General features: G+C 43.1%; 1 protein-coding gene across 6 annotated transcripts in view; it reads left to right on the top strand.

Moving 5' to 3' along the window:
* ADCK1 (aarF domain containing kinase 1) overlaps window positions 1–9,986 on the top strand; it is a 93,153-nt gene that overhangs the window by 604 nt on the left and 82,563 nt on the right. For 5 of the 6 annotated variants that reach the window (XR_010472852.1, XM_065063811.1, XM_065063809.1 and 2 more), the window contains exon 1: window positions 9,405–9,538. The exons of the other annotated variant lie outside the window; for it this stretch is intronic. The gene's annotated coding sequence lies outside the window, so the exon portion shown is untranslated. Of the gene's footprint in view, window positions 1–9,404; window positions 9,539–9,986 lie in introns of those variants that run through there. 6 annotated transcript variants of the gene reach the window in all.

The raw sequence follows: 9,986 nt of genomic DNA, 5'->3' as shown, positions 1-9,986 counted from the left end.
ACCGCCGCAGTGCGTGCTGGGAACCGTAGTCTGGGTGACCGGAGCAGTGAAGGTCCTTTGGGCACAGCTGCGACAGAAACGGGACAAATAAATACACTCTTTTTAAAAATTTATTTATTTTTTTTTATGACATCTGTGTATTCAGTTAGTTTACAACAAGTTCGGTAACTTTATGGTGCATCCAGCTGTAGGTGTCCAGGTAAAAAGCCGAAAATATAGAGCAAATATATTGGAATAAAATTTCTTACTCTGATATCTGAGACTTAGATATTGAATTGGCACATGAGAGAGAAAGAAAGAAGAGAGATTGAAAGTAGTGTAAAAATATATTGATTTAAAATAAAAGCTCCCACATTAAATGCCGGGAGTTGTACTGTCTGTGTTTAATGGGAATCCATACATTACATATTAAATCACAACACGAGATGCACTCTTTAGAGTATAATCAAAAGGTGGAATAATGAAAAGTATTTGTCAGGGAGTTGTAGTAGATGGGAGCTGGATGGAGATTCACGTGGGTAGGTTGCTATTAATATTTGTATTGAAGTGGTAGTATATGTCACCATATAATAAACACTGAAATTTAGTTATTAATTAGTAACTTTTATCATTATGTTAGCATCTAGTGAGTCAAAGTGATAAGAGTCCCATTTTATTAGGTATGGTTCATCTGGAAGCGAAACAAGCTGGACAGAGAAGAAAGGGGTAGAATGATTAATAAATAAATACAATCCTTATTAGAAATAAAAAAATCTTACCGTAAGAGGCAGGAAGATTATAAGGCACACTAAATGTCCATCTTGCAGTCTTCTAGTCCTTGTGTCTGTTTTATTGTCTAATCTGCAGGGCAGACCAGTCCTGCAGACTAAATTCATTTGCTACAGTTTTGAGGACGGGGGGGGTTTGGAGGAAGGTAAGGACAGCCTTGTTGCAGTCTTTCTATGCCAAAACTCACATCATCTCCAGTGGGAATCAGACTTTGGGTTTGCATTGTGGTGACAGCAAGTGTGTCATCACTTCTATGCATGACAGATGCTTCCCCTTCACTCTGAGGCAGCTGGCCTCTTATGAACACTTTGGACAAAGCTAAGGATACAAGACTTTGACTTGTATTGTTTACCAATAATTTTCCTGAGCAAAACTCATCCACCATCTTTCCTACCCATTTCTGTCAGTCTTTTAGTTACAGAATTGCTGTTGTCACATCTGGCAATATTGCCTCCTGATTCAGGAGCCTACTCTCACCATTGGAAGTTGCCTGGGTATCTGTTCTCCAGCTGTTATACTAGTCTCAGCTGAAAAACTTATCTTTTCTCCTTCCTACTTTGATGTTTCTCCTTCTTCCTTTGCTGTGAGGCATTTTTAGTGTTGTATGGTAAATATACAACTTCGTGAGCTATTTTGCAACAGTTTATATGACAGCCACAGTACAAAATTATTGTTTAGAAGTTAAAATTGTATGTGAGCAATCTGCTTCAGCTCCTGCACGAGGCAAATGCTCCTTTGGTTTCCTCAGTCTCATAGCTTGTTCTTAGATTGGTGCAGTCACTTTCTCTTTGCAGACGGTGAGCTCTTCATGCTTGCAGCTGTTTATAGCTGTCTGGCTGTAAGAAACACGGGTTTGTTTTAAGACTTTATTTTCTTCCCCTTGAAACTCTTTCTGGTTTAATTTTGGTGTCTGAGTTGGCTAATTTTGAGTTTGTGAATATGTAAGGCTCTTAGCACTGGAAAGAGTGGACCATATGGTACAAAGGGGCTGTAGAAGCTTATTCAAAACCATATGGCTTTGTAAACATATCATAGTCTTTATTTCATGCGTATGCTTCTAATCCAGCTGTGAATAACTTCCTGTCCTTGCCCTGCATTACCTAGAAAATGCTTACATACGTGGTTTAACTGGTCAAAAATGTTTAGTGGGATTAAAAAAAAAAATTGTCTTTGAGAAGTTCTGAACTCAAAAACTGTGGGAAGTTTGGAAAGTTTGAATCTTTGCAACATTTTCAAAACGGACCATTCAGACTTTGTTGTAAAGCAACAAGCACTTGGCCAAGTGTAGTCTGAATGTGCTTACTTCTTTGAAAGTGGGAAGATTCTTAAAACCAGAATGTGCTTATTTTCTGATTGAATAACTTTTTTTTTTTTTTAAATGTAGAATGGTCTTTTGGTGTGCTTGTGGTTTGTTTGTTATTTGTTCGTTTGTTTGCCAATTTTGTTTTTCAACTGACAAAACAGTTAAGTTTTTGTGTGAGATTAGCCACCAGGTGAAATAAATATATCATTCACATAGTTGTCCTTAGAGCTTGTACACCTTCCATTACTTCTGCCTTCTGCTTCTCATGATGTTTTGATTAAAGAATTAGCACTGTGCAACACCTGAAGATGTATGCTATCTGGGTGGACAACTGGTTGGCGTTTCAAAGAGCAAAGGAATTGTCGGCAGTGGATCAATGCTGCGTAAGGGTATTTCCGAGGAAATTACAGAGGAATGGACACTATGACTTATACTAGTCATCATTTTCATCAGCTGGCAATAGTATGAAACTACTGTAGATAAAATTTGCGGATGTCAAAATGAAAGGCTGTAACACTGAGAGGAGAATCATCCAGGGTGAGCTAGATTACTTGGTAAGTGGGATACGTTAAAACAAAATGTGTTTCAATACCACATTGTGCAAACTTCTGTGTCTGGAAGTAAGAAAGAGCGGGTTAAGTACAGACTGTCCTGGAAAACAGGGATTCCAAAAAGGATTCAGGGGGGTTATGAGAGAGAAGCAGCTTAGCATGAATTTCTTGTGCTATGAAGTAACAAAAAGCCACGTGTAGCCCATGGATGTGTAAGTAGGGACATAGTGAACTCTAGATGGACTTCGTTTTGTCCCACTGTTCAAGTTTGTAAAACAATGCTGGAAGACTGAATAGGGTTTGAAGATGTCGAGGGTTTAGATTGCGGGGTGACAACAAAAACCCTGGCAGACGTATGGTTAACCTCCTCTCCCCCCACACACTTCCCCTTTTGCCCCTCCCTCTCCCCCCTTCCCACTAAGGACAGGCAATTGGGAAGGAAAAGGACAGAGAGAAGAGAGTTGGAAAAATTAACAATGTTTTATTAATGCTACTAATAAGAATAGAGAAAATAATACAAAATATACAAACCCAATCTTGAAAGTCTCAGCAACTGCAGAGCCGGCACCCAGAGTCCTGGATTGGACTCTGCAGCCAACCGGAGCTGGATTCAGTCTCTCACTAGGCCTCAGTTCTCAGGGACGACTAGCAAGGTCCTCTCCTAATGTCGGCCATAAGGAAAAATGGATGAGATCCCTCGTGATCTCCCACTTTAATATGAAGTATTCAGGTGAATGGAATGTTTTACACAGTTGGTCAGTTTCTTGGTCATCAGTTTCTCCTTGCCCCTCTCCTGAGATGTCCATCCATGCTTATCAATAAGTTTGCATTCCATTGCTATGTTTACCAAAACATCTATCTAGTTCTTCAGGAAAATGCAGCTAATATGAAGGCTTTAGCTGACAGGCAAAATTCACTAAAAGAGAATCCTGTTTTTTAACAAAACCAGGACAGAAGACTACAAAGATAATATAAAGCTAATATTGACTGGAAGTGTAGGGGAAATCAAATAAGTAAACTTGCTTTGTGGTGAACTTTTAAGAGGTAAATGTTGTATTCCAAAATTAGGAGGAGGTGAACTCCATTTATCTGTCCTTATTGTCAATTACATCACAAGGAGAAATGATCTGAGTAAGCAAATTAAAACATTTAGTATGTTTTGCTCGTTACAAAAAGATTTTGAAGATATTTGATCATTTCATATGTGTACCTATGCAAGTTAGAAATGGAAGATCTGAAAGCACTTTCTCATAGAGGAAGAAAAAACAAGAACCAGTGACTGGAAATGGAAATTAGGGAAATTAAAATGAGAAATTAGGCAGAAATATTTAACAATGGGAGTGATTAACCTCTGGAAAACTCTGGGAGGTGTTCACTTTCCAATCCATCATCTTCTCATAAAGGCTGAAGTCTCTTGGGAAGAGACACTTCCATTATTACAAGCCCGAGCAACCAGAGCTCATACAGGAACAGCTAGTGAAACATCATGTCCCCCAGTATATACAGCACCAGACAAGAGAAGTTAATATTCTCTTCTGACTTGTGAATTTGTCATCTCTGTGCATCTTCATGTGTCTCCTAGTTCTGGACTTTTTTTGGATCAGACCTGGTAATGGTTCATTGACACCAGCTCTTGCAGAGCTCCGATAAGAGAAAACACTAGGCAAGAAATGGCTCTGAGATCCTTAAACACATTTTCCCCAAATATACGTCTGTCTCTAAGAAAGAAGGATGATCTCCTTTTTATTTTTATTATTATATTTTTTGCTTAGCGTTTCTGGACAGTAACGCTATCAGGTCTCCACATACGTCTCTTTTCCCAGAATGATCACACCAAGTTGATCCTCTGTGTGGTGAGTAAGGGGTTCAGGCTCTGTGGAGGACTTAATCCTTGGCGTGGCTGCCAGCAGTGACGTTTTTAGTTTGATGTGTATACCACAACTGGTTTTGAGAATAGTTTTTTGGGGCAGATTTAGGCTGTTAAATCCCCTGCACTTTTTTTATCTACTTCAGCACTTTTCACATTTGCAAATGCAGAATTAAATGGTTCATGAAATATCTTGTAACAAAGGAAGATGACAATACAAAGTAATGGAATAAGCTATTGTTAATATCAGACATTTGTATGCCTAACAGTCACTGCACATTGTGGGATAAAAAATATCAAAATAAACAACACTTCTTAACTCAAGGGATAAATTATGCCACAGGTAAGATGCTAAACAGCGAAAAATAAGATATTTACCTTGATGGAAAGGTTCAGCCACATCAGCAACCCCTGCATTTCACAGTCCCCTAGAGGCTACAGGCAGCATTCAGAAGGAATAATTATAGCTGGGGGAAAAAGATCAGAAGGTCTATTAGTGCTTTCATAAAAATCTTTAGATTCTTCAAGCCATGTCTGTATTATCTGGAATGACTGGAAGGGAGGCTGTTTTAATTTCTATTATTTGTTTTACTTTGTAGAAAAGTAAACTTTCTCAGATAGGCAAAAATGATCTCATGTACTTCTGTAACACCTTCCAGACTCCAGGGTGTTTTGCAAATGTTTTGGAAGCGTTCCACTCCTGGATAATAACCATCTTTTAACATAAGACATGGTGGCCAACTGACACTTCCCAGCAACCTGGAAGAAGAAGTGGAGTATCCTTTAGCCACCAACAGCTTCAGAAAAGTAAAGTGGAATTTTTTTGCCAACAGAAATGATAAGACATAGGTATGGACATGGCATGCAATTGTCTAAACTGATATTGGGTAACAAGGTTGAGCAAAGGCCTTGAAGGAACAAAATACTAGTAGGACTGGATTTTGCAGCTCACCTGAAGCACAGCTCTCTGAGCAGCACATCACTTTCTGTTGTCACATTCTGACATTGGTCACTGCTGACTCAAAGGGACTGAATGACCTGGAGCAATGGGTATGTTTCTTTTGAGAGATGCCTTATCTAGATATTGGCTCTGTACAATGACTGGGGAGAAGACCCTATTCTAAAATGGGACGGCTCCCAGTGTCAGCTCTGAGCTTTCTGTTGCTGATATAAAAACGAAACCTGCTAATCTCCAGTTTAAGCTGGACCAAGACTGTGTGTGGATTTGGCCTAGCAGGAGACCTGTGGGACTATGTTAAGCTTCCTTCTGGAATTAGCTCCAGGCAGGTTGTTTTGCTTCCTGTCTTCCATGTTGATTTGCACATCTGTCAAGCCTTATACAGAGATAACTGTAATATTTATTTTGGTGACCTGAACTAACCAGAAAAGAATCAGAAAATATTTCTGAAGTACAGATCTCTAGCAGCAGAGATTCCACCAGCTGGATCTTCAACTTGTATGGATTGGCATTGCTACGGTGACTTTTAGAGCTGAACTTGTTTACAGCTCCAGAAGATGGATCTGCCTCAGTATTTCTGTTGCTGACCATCTACAGAATGTGAGGACAGAGCAGAAGAGTGAAGAAGGGTCTGTTGGGTCAAGCTGTTCTTCCCACTGCACTGGTAGCAATTTCTCCCCATGTCTCCTTGTTAAACTAGTTCTCTGGGCCCACCAAATCAGAGGATCACCTGCTTTCTCAGACTGTTTAGACTGTTTCTCTTTTCTTGTGCCTTCTCCTGTATGTGAGGAATGTCTGGTATAAGTGAGACTTTCCAGATATCTTGCCATGGTCTTCACCAAAGGAAATATTAAAAAAAAAGGTTGATTCTCAGCAGGGAGGGTTGATACTGTCCTTCTGTCCTGTGCTCGGGCAATCTGGCTGCGCCTCTTGCTCAGCTGCTTGGGACAGAGAGGCCTGAGTCCTTGGGTTTGTTTCTGCATTACATGAGATTCACACCTGGTATGGAAATGTTTTCAACAAGAATGAAAAGGAAATGCTTTTTCCTTTTCATCTTTCACAGCAATTTGGGGTAATCTGAGATTTAATTTATTCACCAGTTGAAAGGAAAAGGGAAATCAAGCCAGCATCTTTCTTTTGAGCCAAGCTCTTTCTTGCTACCCCCATGCAGGCTCACACAAAAGAGCTCTGATCACTCTAACTAGGTGCTTGTTCTAATTATAGAAAGATTCAGCGTTGGTTACATAATTGCCCACTGCACATCGGCACACAGCATTGTTATACTACAAAAGCCTCTTTTTTTCTAACTCCCTCTCCACAGCAGACCCAGAGCCAGCCTGTTTAACCAAGAGCTGCAAGGAACAGAATTAATCTGAAGTTACCTCCCATAGCTTTTCCAGGAGAGGCCATCAAAAATCAGATACTGACCTGCTCCCTTTGCTGGGAGCTTTGCCAACGCGTGTGATCCAGCGGTTAAAGCAGGGATTGATACCTGGGCAGCAGTCCTAAGCATTCTGGGTGAAAACAGCGAGCTGTGATCAGCGATCAGTGGTTGTGCTGAGGATACAATCTCTATTTTGTTTTTTTATATGCAGTAGCACAGTAGTTTTAAGTGGATACCCCACTCATACACCCAGTATCATCCTGAGCCATGGAGGTTGTGAATTTACAAACACAAAAATCTATAGCAAAACTTCCACAGGTGTTAGTAGGTACAGGAGTAGATATTTTTCATATGTTTCTAAGCTTATTTTATTCTGTGATTCAGAGTGGTTACTTCATGTTCAGCCTGCACTTATTTCTCTCTTAATTTCTCATCACATGCACGGCTCCCTCACTTTTTATTTTCTTCCTTTTTTAACATCACCCTCTAAACCATAAAGCTTCCTTCCAACAAATAGTCTTTCCTAGGCGTTTTGTAACGGTCCAAGACTAAGCTGGGATGCTTCACTGCACCTGCAGGTAACTGATGTTCAAAAGCTCCTATCTGTCCAAGAGGGGAAGCAACTTATTGAATTGTACAACCACTTTTGCCATGATGTGGCTGATGCAGCAACTGAGCATGCGGACCCTGTATCATCAGTGTGCTGGCGGGTGATCACCCTTAACTCTGCCCTTCATAACCTGTAGCTGCTTTGTGAAGGAGCCCACATTGTGCAGGCAGTTCTGTTAATATCTGCTGCAGGGGACAAGTAGGGAAAACAAAAGTGAAATGAAGCCAAATGGAAACAGAAGGGATACCCAGCAAATATTTCCAATATTGCTTTGGTCTTTTAGGAAAATCTTTGACATGCTGTTGTCCCACAGGCAGGGAGAAGCTTACTTTTACAGCACTTTTCACGGGGCTTGGATGAAAAACCTTTTCGTCCTGGAGGAGAAGCTGGTCATCAGGATCTTTCCTTGAGCATAATGTCCCAGTTTATTACTCCTCCTTCTAGAAGGTGAGACATTTTCCTTCATAATCTGAGTATTTCTAGATCCCTTTTTGCCCTGTCTCTACCTTTTTGGGTGCACCTGTATCCCTGCAAATATGAATGGTCACAGTGTGGTGATGCTTTCCTGGGTTTGTGTCATTGTTTCCAGAATCCTGTTGGAAACTTTAACTCTCAGAGAATTATTACAAACTTTTTTGGGTTCATTCTGGTTTTGGTCTCTGGCATCCTTTTAAACTATTAGAGATTAACCGTGATAGCTATGTCCTTAACTTTGTCCCAAGTACTTAAAATTTTCCACTGTGGGTTCCCAGGTGTTACTGAATTGCAGGTTCTATCAGAAAGATACTGACTTGAAACCAACATTGAGTTTCCTGCTTTTCACAATAGGGGGAAAGTTCAACCAGAAATGCTAAATTTCAAGTGGGTGACTATCAGACTAGGTATTTGCTCCAGGAAATATGAATCTCGTACAATATTTATGATGATTCAGCAACATTTTTTCATTCTCTGCTTCGTTCTTTCTCTCTTTCATCATAATCTTTATTGCAAGAAGACTTTGGGGAAGAGATTGCTTTTGCATTGAACCTTGAATAAGATAAAATTTATTACAACTTTCATTTCTTATGTGAGGTTAGCTGCAGAGAAAGCTCTTTTTTTTTTTTTTCCCCTTCATTCTGCAATAATTTTCCTTGTTGCCAACAGCTTGATGAACACAGTTGTACTGAATCATTGTCTTGGGTGGAGAACAGCAATTTCTGACATACTTATGATACACATCTCTTTAGCCTTTGGAATTACGCCTTTAAATATAAGATGATATTGGGTAACCATGTACACACTTCACCAAATGATAAAAGCTAAGTACAGCTGCATAGTGTATGCTATCAAATTTACGCTCCTTGAGGCTCTGACTGCGTGATGGACAACACTGTTTCATGCTCAACAGGAGCCGTACGAGTGCTCGACTCTATTGCCAGGAGCCCTGTGGGGAGAGCGCTCGCTCAGCACTGTGAACAGACACGGCGTTGCAGCCCACGCGCTGTGGCTGCGTAGGTGGCTGTGCTCGCACCTATATCGTGACGTGTTGCGGACTCACAAGGTGAAAGTGTACTTGGTGCCCTGGTCAAACCGACATCCAGCACCAGCGCCCCGCCAGTACCTCCCCCAGGTGCAGAAAGCGAACGCTCTGGTATCCGACTTTGGTATTTCTACTGTCTCGCATGGTTTCCAATGTATGAAAACATATATATATATATATATATATATATATATATGTATACACATATCTTCTTTTTTTTTTTAAGAGCACAGAAAACGGCTTTTCGGGGCACCTGTGCCAGGCTGGGAGCCCCGCTGGTAAAGCGGATATGGTGTTGCCCTGTTGTACACTGAACGGAGGGTGCTGCCCGTGCACCTTCTCTTGTGTAGCTACGAGGGGGAGCAGCGCGCACCCCCGCAGCAGGCTCAGCGCCGGCCGGCGGGCTCGCCCGGGGGCCGCTGCTCGCCCAGGGGCCGCGGTTCGCCCGACTGCCGCGCCACCGCCGCTCCGGGAGGCCGGTCGAAGACTACATGTCCCAGCAGGCCGTGCGGGCAGGAACGTACCATGTGCCAAGCGTAGGGGGAGCAGGCGGCTGAGCGCGCGGTGCCGGCAGGGCGGTAAGTGCCGGCTCCGCGCGTCGGTGCTGCGGCCGACGCGGTGCTGGAGGCTGCGGAGGGTCCGGCGGGGACGGAGCCGCACCCCGCTGCCCTCCCACACCCCGCTGCGGCCTCGGGCTCATCGGCCCGGTTCGGCCCTTCTGCGCCCCGGCTGGTGCCGCCGGCAAGGGCGGCCGGCACCAGGCGGCCGAGCCCCGCCGCGGGCGCAGAGGCTGAGTTGCCGCCGGGCTCGGCGGGGCTGGGATTGTTTCTAAAGGCGGGGGGCGCCGGGGGGCACGGCACACCCGGGGGAGAACCGAAAGCAGCCGGACTCGGCCCCTCGCGTCCTTCACGGGGAGCCCCTGGCCGCGCTGCTGCGGCGCGGGCGCGAACTCGCGGGGCGAATCGGCCCCGCTGGGTCGCTGCGGCGGCCCCCGGGTGTTCCGCGGTCCCGCCGGGGCTCGGAGAG

Source organism: Columba livia, chromosome 5 (assembly GCF_036013475.1).
Source record: "Columba livia isolate bColLiv1 breed racing homer chromosome 5, bColLiv1.pat.W.v2, whole genome shotgun sequence".
In the NCBI taxonomy this organism is placed as follows: Eukaryota; Metazoa; Chordata; class Aves; order Columbiformes; family Columbidae; genus Columba; species Columba livia.
This window is presented reverse-complemented; position numbering and strand designations above follow the sequence as displayed.